The following is a 16485-nucleotide window of genomic DNA, read 5'->3' as shown; positions in this document are numbered from 1 at the left end:
GTATTATATTTCTTGTGTGGTGTTTAGGTGAGAAATACCTTTCCCACTCATATTTGTTGAGTGAGAAATATAGGGAACTATCCCCTTCTCGTGTAATACCTTAAACCAGAACACCGCGACACCAACCTAGCCTCATGTTAGAACTAAGTGGATTTGGTTTGATCCATCTAGGTGAACGCAGCAGTTCCTCGGTCTATCACATAATAGTGGCAGCGCAGGAATAACTACCCTATTAGCATTATTATCCAAATACTTGTCTGCTTGTCTTACTTCAAGTTATTGAATAAAATTCCGGCCTGCTGTCCCATGACAGGAAAAGGGAGAGGGCAGTTTCTTGCCCCCCCTTTTCCTCATGGGAGAGCAGCTGGATCAGCTGTTTCAAGTTCCCCCGCAGAGCTGTTGGTCACATGTTTTTGAGGAGGGGTACAGGTGACCACTCTTCATGACATGTGAAAAAGCCCGGGAAGAACTGGTTTAAACCAGTTTTCTTGGGATATGTGGGGCTATATAAAGGGGGTTGCGCTGAGGGGGCTCATTCGCCTCAGAAGAAGAGCTGTGGTGTTCTCTCCCCTCCCTCCCTCCCTTAAAAATAAAAAAAATTTAAAAACTTGCATTTAAATGTATTTTAATTTTGTATGGTATGGTTATGTTAATTTATTTTGTCGCGGTTGTTGTTATGTGGTAAGTCACCTTTGCAAAAGGAAAAAAAAAAAAGTTAAGTATTGAGTTTGGTAAACAAATGAATAAATAAAATTTATATACAAAAATTGTAGCAGCAAAGGGGGACAAGTTATTATGGCTTTTACTTATAGTGTTTCAAGTGTTGGGTATTTTGTGTTGCTGCCTGAGCCGTAGTGACTGGGCTAGCTTTAAGTTTATTGGATGAGTTTTGATGAGTTATGTACATATTTTGAAACCAGTAATAAACAACCGCGGCCTTTATTATCCAAATACCTGTCTGCTTGTCTTATTTCAAGTTATTGAATAAAATTCCAGCCTGCTGTCCCATGACTAATTCTTTTTGCAAAAGCTTACAAAACATTTTCAAAAAGGAAGAAACATTTGTACTTTCTTGTACAGTTGGATCTTTCAACGCATTATTGACCACATGTGTGATTATATGAATAATTTTCTCATGCAAATTTTTAAGGCCACCTGGTTTCCCATAATTGTCTAATATATGTGCTTGAATTTGTCTCTTCACAAACACCTCATAATCATTAATATATATATCATATATTGGTCAAAGTCCTTTTCTTCTTACATTTTTAAGCAGGTTGGACTGGAAAAACATTTCACTAATGTATTCTTTGGAGTGTTCCCTGAACAAAATATCATCCACAATTTCTCTCCTAGGCTTGTGCAATTAGTTTTCGAAACTAATCGAAATTCGGCCGAATTTTGCATCTTTCGGACATTTGGATGCATCCGAATAAAAAAATAACGAATAACAACGAATACGAAAGAAATTTAATGAATGAATTTGAATGAATTCGACATGATTCGGTAATTCTTTAAAGATCTAATGAAACAAAAGGTCAGCTCAAAGTAAATCTTATAGTCCAATCAGCTAATTAATTTTGTGCTGGAGGATGGATTACTGGCAAAGTGCATTCCTGAGAACTGAGTTAGAAGGGCGTTGTATTGTATTTGAGCCGAGGAGAAGAGACGTTGTCAGTGTGTGTGTAAAAATATTCAATAAACAATCGACTTTCCAAACTACGAATCATTATCACAAATGTCTATACATACATAAATAGCGAATTTCAACGAATACGAACGAATGAATTCGACACTCAATCTCGAATTATCCGAAAACGTATTAACGTAACATTACGATAATAACAGAACGAAATTATGTATTTTACGAATGACAACGAACTGAAACTAAACAAAATTTTCCATTGTGCACAAGTCTATTCTCTCCCAAGGTTTTTATAGATAAATTCTACTATTGAGGGGTTCAGGCAAGACCGGCAAAATTCCTCCGCCCTCTTTTTACATTGATCTTTCTCAAGGAATATATTCCTAAAGGTGGCGAGATACTGAGGATTTAACTTCTCCAAGCTGATCCTTGGATCATTCTCTTGGATGAAGTTCTCGTGCATCTTCTGGAACATGGGAGCCGCTCTCCCCAAGACATGAAGTTTCAAGTCTAACTCAAACTGAAGTGATATATGGAGTTTCTGAGCAGCGCTCTCTTGGAGTTCTTTGTTTACCATATTTAAAAGCTCTTGGCAATAGGTGTCATGGTAATCCTCTTTTGTGTTCATTTTAGCAATGACGTGCAATTTGTACTTGAGCAGCATTGCTTTCTCATTCATTTGAACCAATCGAATAATCAGGAAATTTGTTTGAGATTGTTTTAAAGGCTGTGTTGTACCAACTTGCGTCAAAGTGAAGTGGCTGGGCTGCAAAGCATTTCTTTTCATATTCTTTCAAGTTGTGTATATTGTGCGACCTCATAGTTACAGCTCCTATGCTGTGCCTCATATCCGTTCTAAGTTGGTGTAGGATTTCTTGACCAATGTTACGTGTATGCAGGCTAATAAGTTTTATTTCTATAAATATTACGTTCCATATTTTCTCAAACTCTTCATCATGATTAAGCAAGACTTCACAGTTTTTGAGGGTTTGGTATTTGCTTGCGGCTTTCTTTTCAATAACCTCCATAAATGTATTCTGATTTGATTGAATCACGGCCTTCCCTCTCTGAATTTGCCAATATTCATTTAATCTCAGCTTTACTTCGTCTTCAAGTTGTTTCCTTATGGAGCTTACACTCCTGAGAAATTCTTCTTGGTATCTTTCTATCAGATGGCTGCTTTCAGCTCCACTGTCAAAATTAGGGATGAGCCGAACACCCCCCGGTTCGGTTCGCACCAGAACTTTCGAACGGACCCCACGTTCGTAATGAACGTTAGAACCCCATTGAAGTCTATGGGACTCGAACGTTCGAAATGGAAAGTGCTAATTTTAACGGCTGATATGCAAGATACTGTCCTAAAAAGGGTTTGGGGACCTGACTCCTGCCTCAGGGGACATGGGTCAATGCAAAAAAAAGTTTTAAAAGCGGCCGTTTTGGCGGGAGCACTGATTTTAATGACGATTAAAGTGAAAAAAAAAAATGAAATATTCCTTTAAATATGGTGCCTGGGGGGTGTCTGTAGTATGCCTGTGAAGTGCCACGTGTTTCCCGTGTTTAGAACAGTCCCTGCACAAAATAACATTAAATGGAAATAACACCATTTAAAACTGCTTGCGGTTTCAATGTTATATCTGGTTCCAGCAATATGGTTGAAAATCATTGAGAAAAATGGCATGGGTAGCCCTCCCTGCCCATTACCAGCCTATTTGGGTCTTGTATGCATATTAAGGGGAACCCCGTACCCATATTAAAAAAAAGAAATGCGTGTGGCCCCCAGGCCCTATATACTCAGAACAGCAGTATACAGGCGGTGCAAACAAGACAGGGACTGTGTAGGTTTGTTGTGTTAAGTTGAATCTGTTTGTAATTTTCAACTGGTACATTTTTAAAGTGTAGCTCCAGTCAAAAAAACTATTTTTAAGCTTTTTGGAAAACATAGGGAAGGGTTATCACCCCTGTATAATTTGTTTTGTCGTCCATCTTTTTTCATCTCACTTGCTGTTGTCTCCTTCCATTTGCAAGTAGGAGATGTTTGTAAATTGGATGTTTGAAAGTAGCGGCCTGCCCTATATGCTCTGCAGAAATGGCGGAACAAGGTGTTGGTTTTGCCACAACATTGTAAACCCTCAAAGTGACTCTTGGTGGGCGCTGAAGCGCCCTGCTGTGAACGATTATATCAAGAATTGTAATTACATGCCATTGTTGAACAGTGGTAGAAAAATTGACCTTTGGTGGTTGTGGTGCTGGTGCCACAACATTATAAGTCCTCACCGTTACTCTGGGTGGGCACAGGAAGGGGCCCTCCTGTGAAATATTATATCAAGAATTGTAATTACATGTCCCTGTTAAACAGGGGCAGAAAAATTGGGCCTTAGGCACTGGTGCCATCACACTGCAACCTCTGCCATATACTCTAGTTTTATTGCAGGAATTAGCCCTGCTGCAAAGCATTGCATCAAAAATTGTACTTAAACGCCCCTGTTAAACAGGGGCAGAAAAATTGGGCCTTAGGTACTGGTGCCATCACACTGCAACCTCTGCCATATACTCTAGTTTTATTGCAGGAATTAGCCCTGCTGCAAAGCATTGCATCAAAAATTGTACTTAAACACCCCTGTTAAACAGGGGCAGAAAAATTGGGCTGCTGGCATCACCCAGAACCAAAAATGTTCTTCCAACATATCAGCAGAGGAGGAAGAGGATAGACAATCAACATAACAGGACAGTCACTCAGCATCAGCATAGGCAGTCTTGAAGGGATGTGGTATTTCAAAAAAAATTATTCGGTTACATCAGCTTCAGGTGCTTGGTAGCTGTGGGTGATCCAAGACTGATTCATCCTGATGAAGGTCAGTCGATCAACTGATTCGGTGGACAGGCGCACCCTGTGATCGGTAACGAAGCCACCAGCAGCACTGAAGGTGCGTTCCAAAAGAACGCTGGATGCAGGACAGGCCAGTAGCTCAATTGCATACTGTGCAAGCTCTGGCCAGTGATCCATCCTCAAGACCCAGTAAGCCAGAGGATTTTCAGTGGGAAAGGTGTCCAAGTCTGACCTTGCCCCTAGGTATTCCTGCACCATGTAAATTAGACGCTGGCGATGGGTGCTGGAACCAATAATACCTTGGGGCTGCGGACTAAAAAATTGTCTGAAAGCATCAGTCAGACGGCCACCTTCTCCACCGCTCCTTTTGACTGATGCCTCAGCAACACGTTGTCCAGGACCAGGAGTTTGTGACCTCCCAGTCTCTGGGAACGCGTTGCACAGAGCTTTCTGCAAGGCCTCCCGGAGATGTCTCATCCTCTGCTCCCTCTGCGATGGCAAGATAAGGTCGGCAACCTTACCCTTGTACCGTGGATCAAGGAGAGTAGCCAGCCAGTAATGGTCCCTCTCCTTGATCCGAAGAATACGAGGATCCTTCCGCAGGCTTTGCAGGATCAGGGAGGCCATGCAGCGTAGGTTAGCTGAGGCATTCGGTCCGGAGTCCTCTGGGTCACTAAGGACAACATGATCCGCAGCTACCTCCTTCCAGCCACGTACAAGTCCACGTGTTTCTTGGGACTGTAAATCATCCCTATAAGACTGCTGCTGCTGATGCTGATGCTGAGTGCCAGCCTCCACCTCCATGCTGACACAATCATCCTCCTCCTCCTCTTCCTCCTCCTCACCCTCTTCCTGTGTGATGGGTGGCACAGCAGGAACACTGTCTGGATAAAGGGGGCCTTGAGAGGCAAGGAAGTCCTCCCCTTCCTGCCTCTGTTCTGCCTCAAGTGCCCTGTCCATTATTCCACGCAGCGTATGCTCCAAGAGGTGGACAAGAGGTACAGTGTCACTGATGCATGCACTGTCACTGCTCACCATCCTTGTGGCCTCCTCAAACGGTGACAGGACAGTGCATGCATCCCTGATCATGCCCCACTGGCGTGGTGAGAAAAAACCAAGCTCCCCTGACCCTGTCCTGGTGCCGTAGTCGCACAGGTACTCATTGATGGCCCTCTGCTGCGTGTGCAGCCGCTGCAGCATGGCCAATGTTGAGTTCCATCTGGTGGGCATGTCACATATAAGGCGGTTCTTGGGCAGGTTCAACTCCTTTTGGAGCTCAGCCAGCCGAGCACAGGCATTAAATGATCGGCGGAAATGCACACAGACTCTCCTGGCCTGTTTCAGGACATCCTGTAAGCCGGGGTACCTGCCCAAGAACCGCTGCACCACCAGGTTAAGGACGTGAGCTACACAGGGCACATGGGTCAGTTGTCCCTGTCGGAGGGCGGAGAGGAGGTTGGTGCCATTGTCGCAAACCACCATTCCTGGCTTAAGCTGGCGTGGCGTCAACCACCTCTCGGCCTGCCCCTGCAGAGCTGACAAAACATCCGCCCCAGTGTGGCTCCTGTCCCCCAAACAAACCAGCGCAAGCACGGCATGGCATCGTTTTGCCTGCGTACTTGCTTAGGCCCTACAACGCCTACGGAGCACCGCTGGTTCTGAGGACAGAGCACTGGAAGAGGCCATGGAGGAAGAAGAAGAGGAGGGGGTGGAGGAGAGAGGTGTGTCACAACCAATAGTAGCATTTTGGAGGCGTGGTGGCGGAACAACCTCCAACACTACTGTACCTTGTCCTGCATCCTTCCCAGCAGCCAGAAGAGTGACCCAATGGGCCGTGAAAGACAGGTAACGTCCCTGTCCATGCATGCTGGACCATGAGTCAGCGGTAATATGCACCTTACCGCTGACCGCCCTGTCCAGCGAGGCAAGGACATTGCCTTCCACATGCCGGTAGAGAGCCGGAATCGCCTTCCGTGAGAAAAAGTGGCGTTTGGGGACCTGCCACTGAGGAACCGCACATTGTACAAACTCACGGAAGGGGGCCGAGTCTACCAACTGAAAAGGCAGCAGTTGAAGTGCTAGCAATTTAGCCAAGCTAGCATTCAACCGCTGGGCATGTGGATGGCTGGGAGTAAATTTCTTCCGCCGGTCCAGCAGCTGGGGCAGGGACATTTGCCTGCTATAATCAGATGTGGATGTACCACTAGCAGAGTTCCCGGAAGCACTTGGCTGTGACACACCTAATTCTACACCTTCATTCCTCTCAGAGCAGGTTTCAGAGAGGACTGAAGGTCTAGTGGGGTTGGAGATGCCAGCTGATGAGGAGCAAGGAGAGGTCCGCTTTGTTCTTTGGTGTGGGTCTTTGAGGTATGCTTGCCAACGAGCTGCATGGCAGGTCAACATATGTCTGGTCAAGCATGTGGTGCCCAAGCGGCTGATGTTTTGGCCACGTGAGATACGCTTGAGACATATGTTGCAAATAGCAGCGGTGCGATCTGATGCACTCGTCTCAAAAAAGGCCCACACCAAAGAACTTTTAGAATAACGCGCAGAGGAAGCGCTCTGCGCAGGCGGAGCTCTGCAGTGTGATTCAGTCGGTGTGCTGCCCCTAAGCTGGCCCCAGGAGGGCATCCTGCCTCGTTGGACATGTGCCTCCTCCTCCTCCTCCTCCTCCTCCTCCTCCTCCCTCCTTCCAGGCACCCACGTGGAGTCAGTGCCCTCATCATCCCCTCCCTCTTCATCGCTGTAGCAAACCTGGCAGTATGCTGCAGCTTGTGGAACATGACTGCCAGATTGCTGTGCTTCTTGAGCATCCTCTCTCTCTGCGCTCACGCTACTGCCTTCCTCTAGCTGAGTGTCATCATCAGAGCCCACCAAACACTGGGCATCCTCCTGGAGCATGTACCCAACACTGTGCTCAAAGAGTTCAGGAGACTCCTCAGGAGGACGTGGTGGGTCTAGGGAAGGAGTCACTGATGATGACATTGAGAGGAGGGACGACGATGTGTTGGCAGCTGCTTTTCTACTACCCTGAGACTGGGTGAGAGAGGATGAGGAGGATGAAGAGGGCTTGGTCATCCACTCTACCAAGTCGTTGGCATGTTGCGGTTCAACATGTCCAGCTGCAGAAAAGAAGGACAAGCATGTCCCATGGCCACGTGCTGATGACAATGCACCGCGTCCACGACCAGCACTGTTGTCTCTAGACACAGAGCCTGCTTGCCCTCTTTTATCGGCTCGCGCCTGTCTGCCTCTCCTTGCTGGCCTTCCAGACATGGTAATGGCCTGAAGGGAGTTGGGTAAAACAGTAGTTGGGTAGTTTATATTGTGCTGGAGGCACACAACACCCACTAACTCCTGCAGATGCCTTTTTTATAGAACAGCAAAGTTAAAGGGGTATATACAGATGTATACTGTGCTGTGCTGGAAGCACACACAACTTCCAATAACTCCTGCAGATGACAATCGGGCCCAAATAGAGAACAGCTATGTAGGTGGATTATAGCGGTATGTACTGGGTACAGAGCACGCACACAGCACGCACTATCTCCTGAGTGACACTACTGACTGCAAGCTCTATTGTTAAAGATGGACCACTAGCTATATAGGTGAGGTGAATATCACGGTGTATACTGCGGTCAGGGCACGCAGACAATAACCAGAAAACAGCAGAGTTAAAGGGGTATATACAGATGTATACTGTGCTGTGCTGGAAGCACACACAACTTCCAATAACTCCTGCAGATGACAATCGGGCTCAAATAGAGAACAGCTATGTAGGTGTATATAGTGGTATGTACTGGGTACAGAGCACGCAGACAGCACGCACTAACACTACTGACTGCAAGCTCTATTATTAAAGCTAGATCACTAGCTATATAGGTGAGGTGAATATAGTGGTGTATACTGCGGTCAGGGCACAGACAGTAACCACTACACAAGAGCAAGATAGTAAATCAGCCAAAAACGATTGGTGTGTAACTGTGTTGAAGGTACACAGAACACCCACTGCTTCAGATGCTAACAAACACTACACGAGGCCGCCTGAAAGGCGGCTTTATATAGTGTGGGGCGTGCACTACACAGCCTGAGCTATGATTGGCCACAGGCATCCTGCCTGTGGCCAACCATGGCTCTCCTCGCTGCTGGCGCTGTGATTGGCCAGGCATGCGGAGTCACAGTGCATGCTTGGCCAATCGTGAAACAGCAATGCATTGCGCCATCGCAGTGCATTGTGGGCCACACGAATTTTGCCGCGAACGGCCCAAACGTTCGGAATTCGGCGAACGCACGAACGACCGATGTTCGAGTCGAACATGCGTTCGACTCGAACACGAAGCTCATCCCTAGTCAAAATACCTTTCTAAAGTTTCTCGCATGAAGTTCTCCTCTCTCTGCAGTATCTCGTACATATTATTAGTTGGATCTGCGCTCAACTCTTTCTGTGAATTTGGCTGATTCCGGATTATATTTTCTGTCTCCTGCATCCATTTAAACATGACTTTGCTGAAGTTCCATTTCAGCTCAGTATACTTAACATGTAGTTGATCATAGCCTGGTGGCAGATGCCTATTTCTGAAATTAAAAATAAAGTTTTCATATTGCACGGCCTCCCACAAGCTTCTTATCCATTTCAAAAATTTGCTCCAGCTTTGGGCCTGTCTTTCAGGTGTTTTCATGACATGTAGTAGGTATTTTTTTAAATTCATAAACCTTGTCACTGTAACCTGCACTTACTGAAGACATTGGTGGGAGACCAGGAATGTACCAGCTATGGTTCTCATGGTCAGCATCCAGAACATCAGAAAAAGACTTGATCCCGTTCTTTTTTTTCCATCTTTGCTGCAGTCCTTGTCATTTCCTTAAGGTTGTCCATAATCTTCCTTCTATTTCTTAACCATTTCTCACTAGCAGCAACATCAGAGACATTCTGATGTAGGAAGTAGTATTTGGGTTTTTTGCCAAGGGTTTCCATCCTTAGAAATGCATGGACTACAATCTGTAAAATATTGTTCATTTCTGCTGCATTTTCCATTGAAAAGTTTATGATCGTAATGTCACTCAAGCCAACAACTAGGTTTGCTAATTCATTGTCAGGTTGGTTAGATCCATCCAGGGAAGACATCTCTGGAGCTTTTAAACCTTCTGTGTCAAGTACCAAAATGAAAGAACAGCCTAGCTCCTGCTGAAAGTTCTCTTCAACTTTAATAAGAGTCATGAATGCTCCTTTTGTACATCGTCCACTGGCCACTGGGAACTGCAAACCAAACATGGTATTGAGAAGGGTGGATTTCCCTGTGCTCTGCACCCCCAGGACAGTTATAGCTCAAATTCAGCACTGGTCTCCTGTCCTCTTGTCTAGCTCACTCAAAACATTAGTTATCCACTCCAGTGGTATACTGGAGGAATCTCCATCAATCAGTTCCAGCGGCAAGCCATCCAGTAAAAGTTCTGCTGCAATTTCTGGCAGCTTGTTAAATTTTTGTTCCTCAATCTGTATCTCATTATTTTTTAAAAGATTGCATTCAGCATCATAAAACTGACCCAACTCTCGTATGAAGTGCTCAACACCCAGAGAGCTCTTTGACATGATTAAGTCTAGCTGTTTGATATCTTCGCTGTCTTTGTACTCATTCTGCAATTTTAATAGGTTGGTTCTAGCAATTTAATCAAGGAAAATCTTCATCCATTTTAGAAAATAGTATCTCCCTGAGCAATTCTTTTGTGATATTGACGCTGTGAAGGCAACAATGCCTGCAGATGGAGTATGCGAATACTGCTGTCTGATTAATTCTGTCCTTGTGTTTTTAAGTTTTTCCCTGTAGAGTTGGGAATTTTCCTCCCCTTGCTTTCTCATTCTACATATTTCTGTTCTCGTTGTGGCCAGTTTTTTACATAGATCTCCCTGTAGCTTAATTGTTTCTTCTTTATACTCTGCTACGTCATAGATACTTTTAGTTATTTGTAATGCTCTCTGTTTTGCTGACTGACATTCGTTGGAGAGCTCGTCTACATGAATTCCAAGTTCACAAGCGGTCTCTGCCATATTCTCCAAGGTGACCTGCTTGGTGGGTTTTTTAATTAACTCTTTCATTATGTTCTGTAGGCGTCAAACCAAATCTGCATCATTCTTATTCTTTTCTATTAAATGCCTGCCATCCATTTTTAATGCCGAGTTCAATTACTGTAACATACAGTCATTTATTTCCAGGTTAGACAGGGTTCAGATTCTGAACCCAAACTTTAGAAAGGTTTGCCAAACCTGCCCCGAACCAAACCCAGGAGGTACGTTCAGCTCATCAGAAATTCTAATAATAATGGCCAGAAAATAAAAACAGACTATGAACTATGCAGCGCTTCCTCACATTGGTGGTCAGTGAAGTGCCCATTTACATTGGTAGTCATTATAGTGCTCGCTTTCATTGGAATTAAATGTAGTGTCCCCATACACTGATGATCAGTGGGAGAAGCTAAGGACCTGTCATGATTTTTTCTATTACAAGGGATGATTACACTCCTTGTAATAGGAATAAAAGTGACGCATTTTTTTTAAACAGTAAACAAAATCAAGTAAAATAAATAAGAAAAACATTTTTTTTTTAAAGCGCCCTGTCCCGACGAGCTGGCGCGCAGAAGCAAATGCATACGTGAGTAGCGCCCGCATATGAAAACGGTGGTCAAGCCACACATGCGAGGTATCGCCGCAATTGTTAGAGCGAGAGAAATAATTCTAGCCCTCCTAGAATTTTTTAAACGTTGCCTATGGAAATGTTTAAGGGTAAAAGTTTGATGCCATTCCACGAGCAGGCGCAATTTTGAAGCATTGACATGTTAGGTATCAATTTACTCAGCATAACATTATCTTTCACAATATAAAGAAAATTGGGCTGACTTTACTGTTCTCTTATTTTTTTATTCAAAAAAGTGTTTTTTTTCCCCAAAAAAGTGTGCTTGTAAGACCGCTGTGCAAATACGGTTTGAAAAAAAGTATTGCAATGACCCCATTTTATTTTTTAGGGTGTTAGAAAAAAAATGTTTAATGTTTGGGGGATCTAAGTAATTTTTTAACAAAAAAATTGTTTTTAACTTGTAAACAACGAGTCTGAAAAAGAGGCTCGGTTTTTAAGTGGTAAAATTGGTGGTCAGTGGGAGAAGACTCCTCCTTAAATTGGTGGTCAGTGGGAGAAGACTCCCCTTATCCTGAAAGGTCATTGGAAAGAATTTCCCTTACATATGAGGTCACTAAGAACAATGCCTCCTTACAGAGAGCTGTGGGAACATACTGTATCTGAGAGGTAGAAATTGCTCCCAGCTCAAGGAACCCTTACCAAACTCTGGAGGAACCCTAGAGATCCACAGAACCTTGGTTGAAAATGACTGCACAAGACAATTTAAAGATTGCAAATTGTGATATATGTGTAACTCTCAAGGTGTTCATTCAGAAATACAAAGCGTAAAAAATGTCTTGCTTACCTTACTTACCCTGACCAGGTCTATAGCCTAGCGAACCTTGTCTGAGACGAAGTGATCAAAGTCTCCACATAGAAAGCAATGCCACGTACAATCCCTAAATCAAAATAATATAACCGTCTTGGCAGTGGGTTTTTCTTCTTGGTTTTCCCCTTCTCAGTTTCACATACCAGGAAGTTTCCCCCAGGTGGACAGGTTCTTCTGCTATTTACGCAAAGATCTGAGCCTTACATTCCTACCTTTTACTGACTTTATTAATATTATTATTATTATTATACACGATTTATATAGCGCCAACAGTTTACGCAGCGCTTTACAATGTATAGGGGGGGACAACACAATTGATGGGGGTGGCTCAGGGACAGTTATGTGGGTGTGGGATAGGCTTTCCAGTATAAATGAGTTTTCAGGGAACATCTAAAGGTGGACAGGGTAGGGACTGATCTGACAGACTGGGGCAGGGAGTTCCAGAGGATGGGAGAGGCTCTGAAGAAGTCTTGAATACGAGCATGAGAGGAGGTAACAAGGGAGCTAGAAAGCATGAGGCCCTGGGAGGAGCGGAGGGGACGATTTGGGCGATATCTGCAGATGAGGTTGGTGATGTAGATGGGGGCGAGGTTGTGGATGGCCTTGTATGTTATGGTTAGCATTTTGAATTTTACACGGTGGGGTAGTGGAAGCCAGTGAAGGGATTGGCAGAGAGGGGCAGCAGTCACGGAACGATTAGTGAGGTGTATTAGTCTAGCAGAAGCATTCATAATAGACTGAAGGGGGGATAGCTGGCGTAAGGGTAGGCCATTAAGGAGAGAGTTGCAGTAGTCAAGGGGGGAAATAATCAAAGAGTGAACGAGTTGCTTGATGGTGTCATTAGTCAGGAAGGGTCGAATTCTGGAGATGTTGCGGAGGTGAAGGTGGCAGGATTCAGCCAGTGATTGGATATGGGGGCTGAAGGAGAGGTCAGAGTCAAGGATTACACCCAGGACCCTGGCATGTGTGGAGGGAACAATGGCTGTGTTGTTGATATTAATGGTGAAGTCACGGGGGGATCGTCAAGGAGGAAATATAAGAAGCTCAGTTTTAGAAAGATTGAGTTTGAGGAAGTGGTGTGACATCCATACGGATATGTCATTCAGTAAGTTGGAGATCTGTGAGGAGATTGAAGGGGTGAGTTGAGGAGTGGAGAGATAGATCTGGGTGTCGTCGGCATAGAGGTGGTATTGGAAACCATGGGAGGTTATCAACTGGCCCAGGGAAGAGGTATAGAGTGAGACTAGGAGGGGCCCAAGGACAGAACCTTGGGGTACCCCAACAGAAAGAGGAAGGGGAGTGGAGGAGATGGAGTTGTAAGTGCATGGAATATAGCAGCTATACTGTTCCTGGTTCCCAAATATGTTTTAGTGGATTTATGTTTATTAAAGTTGATAAAGATGGTCTGCTGCTTGTCCTTTACCTCCACAGTCTGGGGAAGGAACACACCCTGTAAGTTTTATTCAAAGTGTTATGCCCTGTACACACGGTCGGACTTTCTGACGGAAAATGTGCGATTGGATCTTGTTGCCGAAAAATCCGACTGTGTGTGGGCTCCATCGGGCTTTTCCCGTCTGAATTTCCAACACACAAAGTTTGAGAGCAGGATCTAAAATTTTCCAGCAACAAAATCCGATTGTTTAAATTCCTATCATGTTTAGACAATTCCGACGGACAAAGTGACATTCATGCTATTGGCTACTGCCCGCTATATAGTCCTGTCGTAGGTGTTCTACGTCACCGTGATCTGAACGATCGGATTTTCCTATAACTTTGTGCGACCGTGTGTATGCACCACATGTTTAGGCCAAAATCTGTTGGATTTTGTCGTTTGAATGTCTGACCATGTGTACAGGGCATTAGTTTACCTTTACAGAAAAAAATGTAAAGGTGAACTAATACCAGACACGCACCCCACCGCCCGGGTCCCCGATGTACTTAGGGGTTGGTGAGCTATCAGCACCCCAGCAGTCCAGGAATATGAAACCCCCACTCTTCTCCCTTTTCTTCGTGCAGCACTTTCAGGAAGGACCAGATCGATTCCGATTGGCCAGCGCAGTCACTGTGATTCTATCTAATCCTTTAACTGTAGCAGGGCAAAAAAAAAAATCTGTTCTGCTCTGCCGTGCCTCAGGCCAGGACTGGATGGACAGAGATTCAAACAGCTCCCATATGCAACGGTTATAGAAAATAATCACCCCCCCACCTTGTCTTACCAGACATCCCCAGTCTTTGGGGACAGTCCCCGAACTGAGGACGCTGTCCCCGGACCAAGTCTGTATCCGGTTTTGTCCCCGGCAGCAGGGCGCCAGGTGGATGCTTGGGTGTGCTTAAAGACTAAGTTCACCTTTTTTTCCCTCTAAATTCCAGCTCCGCTATGTACCAATACAGCATTCATGTACTTTTTTTGCAAAAATATCAAAGCTTTCCATAAAATCTACAGACACGCACCTTACTGTCCTCCATCAATGATTCCAAACATATATATATTGCAGACATCCCAACCTGCAAAAACTCAAAAACTAATTTCAGGGAGATCACGCTCTGTGCCAACAACCCCCCAACCATTCATAATAAAATACTATAATAAAATAATACTTCAAAGATAATTAATAATATAATGCCATAATACAATATTACTTTAACAACAATGCAGCCTCACTGTGCCCATCTGCAGCCTCACTGTGCCCATTTGCAGCCTCGTCGGTGCCCATCAATGCAGCCTCACTGTGCCCATCTGCAGCCTCCTCAGTGCCCATCAATGCAGCCCCACTGAGCCCTCAATGCAGCCTCATCAGTGCCAACAATGCAGCCTCACAGTGCCCATTTGCAGTCTCATCAGTGCCAACACTGCAGCCTCCCTGTGCCCATCTGCAGCCTCACTATGCCAACAATGCAGCCTCATGAGTGCCCATCAGTGCAACCTCACTGAGCCATCAATGCAGCCTCACTGTGCCCATCTGCAGCATCATTAGTGTCAACATTGTGTCATCGCATTACTGTGCAGATCAGCAGCCTCACTGTGCCCATTTGCAGTCTCATCAGTGCCAACACTGCAGCCTCACTGTGCCCATCTGCAGCCTCACTGTGCCAACAATGCAGCCTCATCAGTGCCCATCAGTGCAACCTCACTGAGCCATCAATACAGCCACACTGTGCCCATCTGCAGCATCATTAGTGTCAACATTGTGTCATCGCATTACTGTGCAGATCACATGCGATGTCTGTGCGATACGAATTCAGCCATACAAAACGGTGCAACACCCTTTTTTTTTGGTCCGCACTGGAATCGGATTGCATGGGTGTTCAAACGTATGGAATCCGATTCCTGCACCATTTGACAGTTTGCACTATGATCTGTGAACCTATCTGTGGATGTTGTTAACTTTCTATTGACACCCGCAGCAGTTCGCATAGTGCAGTGTGAACTGCCTGCCAGTCTTATGCGATGTGCGGACTGGGACATGGAATGGCACTGGTTCCCGCATTGTGCTAGTGTGAATGAGCCTTAATAATAATGGTAAACAGAGAGGGCGAATCTCTTTAGTGGTTCTAAAGTCTTAGGTCCAGTTCACACCATAGATATGCGTTCCAGATGCTTTTCTGCATGCAAGCTTTTGATGCGTTCCAGTGCATTTTTGATGCAGTCCAGTGCATTCCACCCACCTCTTTTTTTCTTCACCTTAAATAAGGACATGTGTGTTCCAGTGCGTTTTTGGTGCGTTTGGGTAGGTTTCAGTGTGTAAAGAATGCGCATGTCGAGTGTAAATGAAGTTGCACAAAAGTTAGCAAACCACACATGAAATCGAACTGATCAGTGGCTTTGAAATCGCTCTGAAGTAGCATGCTTTCAAAGCTGCACTGGTGTGAACCAGGGCTACGTGTGGTGACTTTTCTGTACCGGATACACGCAGGTCACCGCACACAGGATCACAGGTGTTTTCTATGTGACATGTTCACGCCAGAACCCTGGGGCAGAAAAATTAAGCACGTCTTTTATTTGTGGAGAGTATCGCATAACGGACGCGTGACTAATTGCCACCTCATCCGTTTAAACCCGAACACATATGAATTACACAGGTTCTGAGGCTAATTAAATGCAGGTAAGGCACCAAGTGAGTTTAATCACCACCTTAATCAGCCATAGAACCTATGTAGTTAATATGTGCTCGGGTTTAAAGGGATGAGGTGGCAACCCTACATGCGATGCACCACGCTGCTGTGTACAGATATGAAATGAAGCGTCACTATGTGACAATTCAAATAAAGTTATATCAAAGGAAACAGGATGCACTGAAGTGCGTAACGCTCGCCCGCGTGGTAAAACTTTGACCCCAGGAGCCAGCCTGAACCTATCCTCATCGATATAAACAGGTTACACTGTCAGTGAGGATGAGGCCTAATGCTGTGTTTTGGACAGCAGATAAGGCTGGGTTGCTTGGCAACACCTGAGACAGCCAAGCCCTTTCCTGTCACTGGCTGTAGTCTGCACATGCTCAGTGAGTATCCCTGGCTC

At 45.0% G+C, this 16485-nt stretch overlaps 1 pseudogene; it reads right to left on the bottom strand.

Annotated features, from left to right (window-relative positions):
* Positions 1 to 967: 967 nt before the first annotated feature.
* LOC143925657 (interferon-induced very large GTPase 1-like) lies at positions 968 to 10686 on the bottom strand (annotated as a pseudogene).
* Positions 10687 to 16485: the final 5799 nt, after the last annotated feature.

This window comes from Lithobates pipiens, unplaced genomic scaffold, assembly GCF_037356315.1.
Source record: "Lithobates pipiens isolate NorthernLeopardFrog02 unplaced genomic scaffold, aLitPip1_a1.2 Scaffold_22, whole genome shotgun sequence".
Lineage (NCBI taxonomy): Eukaryota > Metazoa > Chordata > Amphibia > Anura > Ranidae > Lithobates > Lithobates pipiens.
The sequence above is the reverse complement of the archived record's forward strand: the minus strand, read 5'-3'. Positions and strand labels throughout refer to the sequence as shown.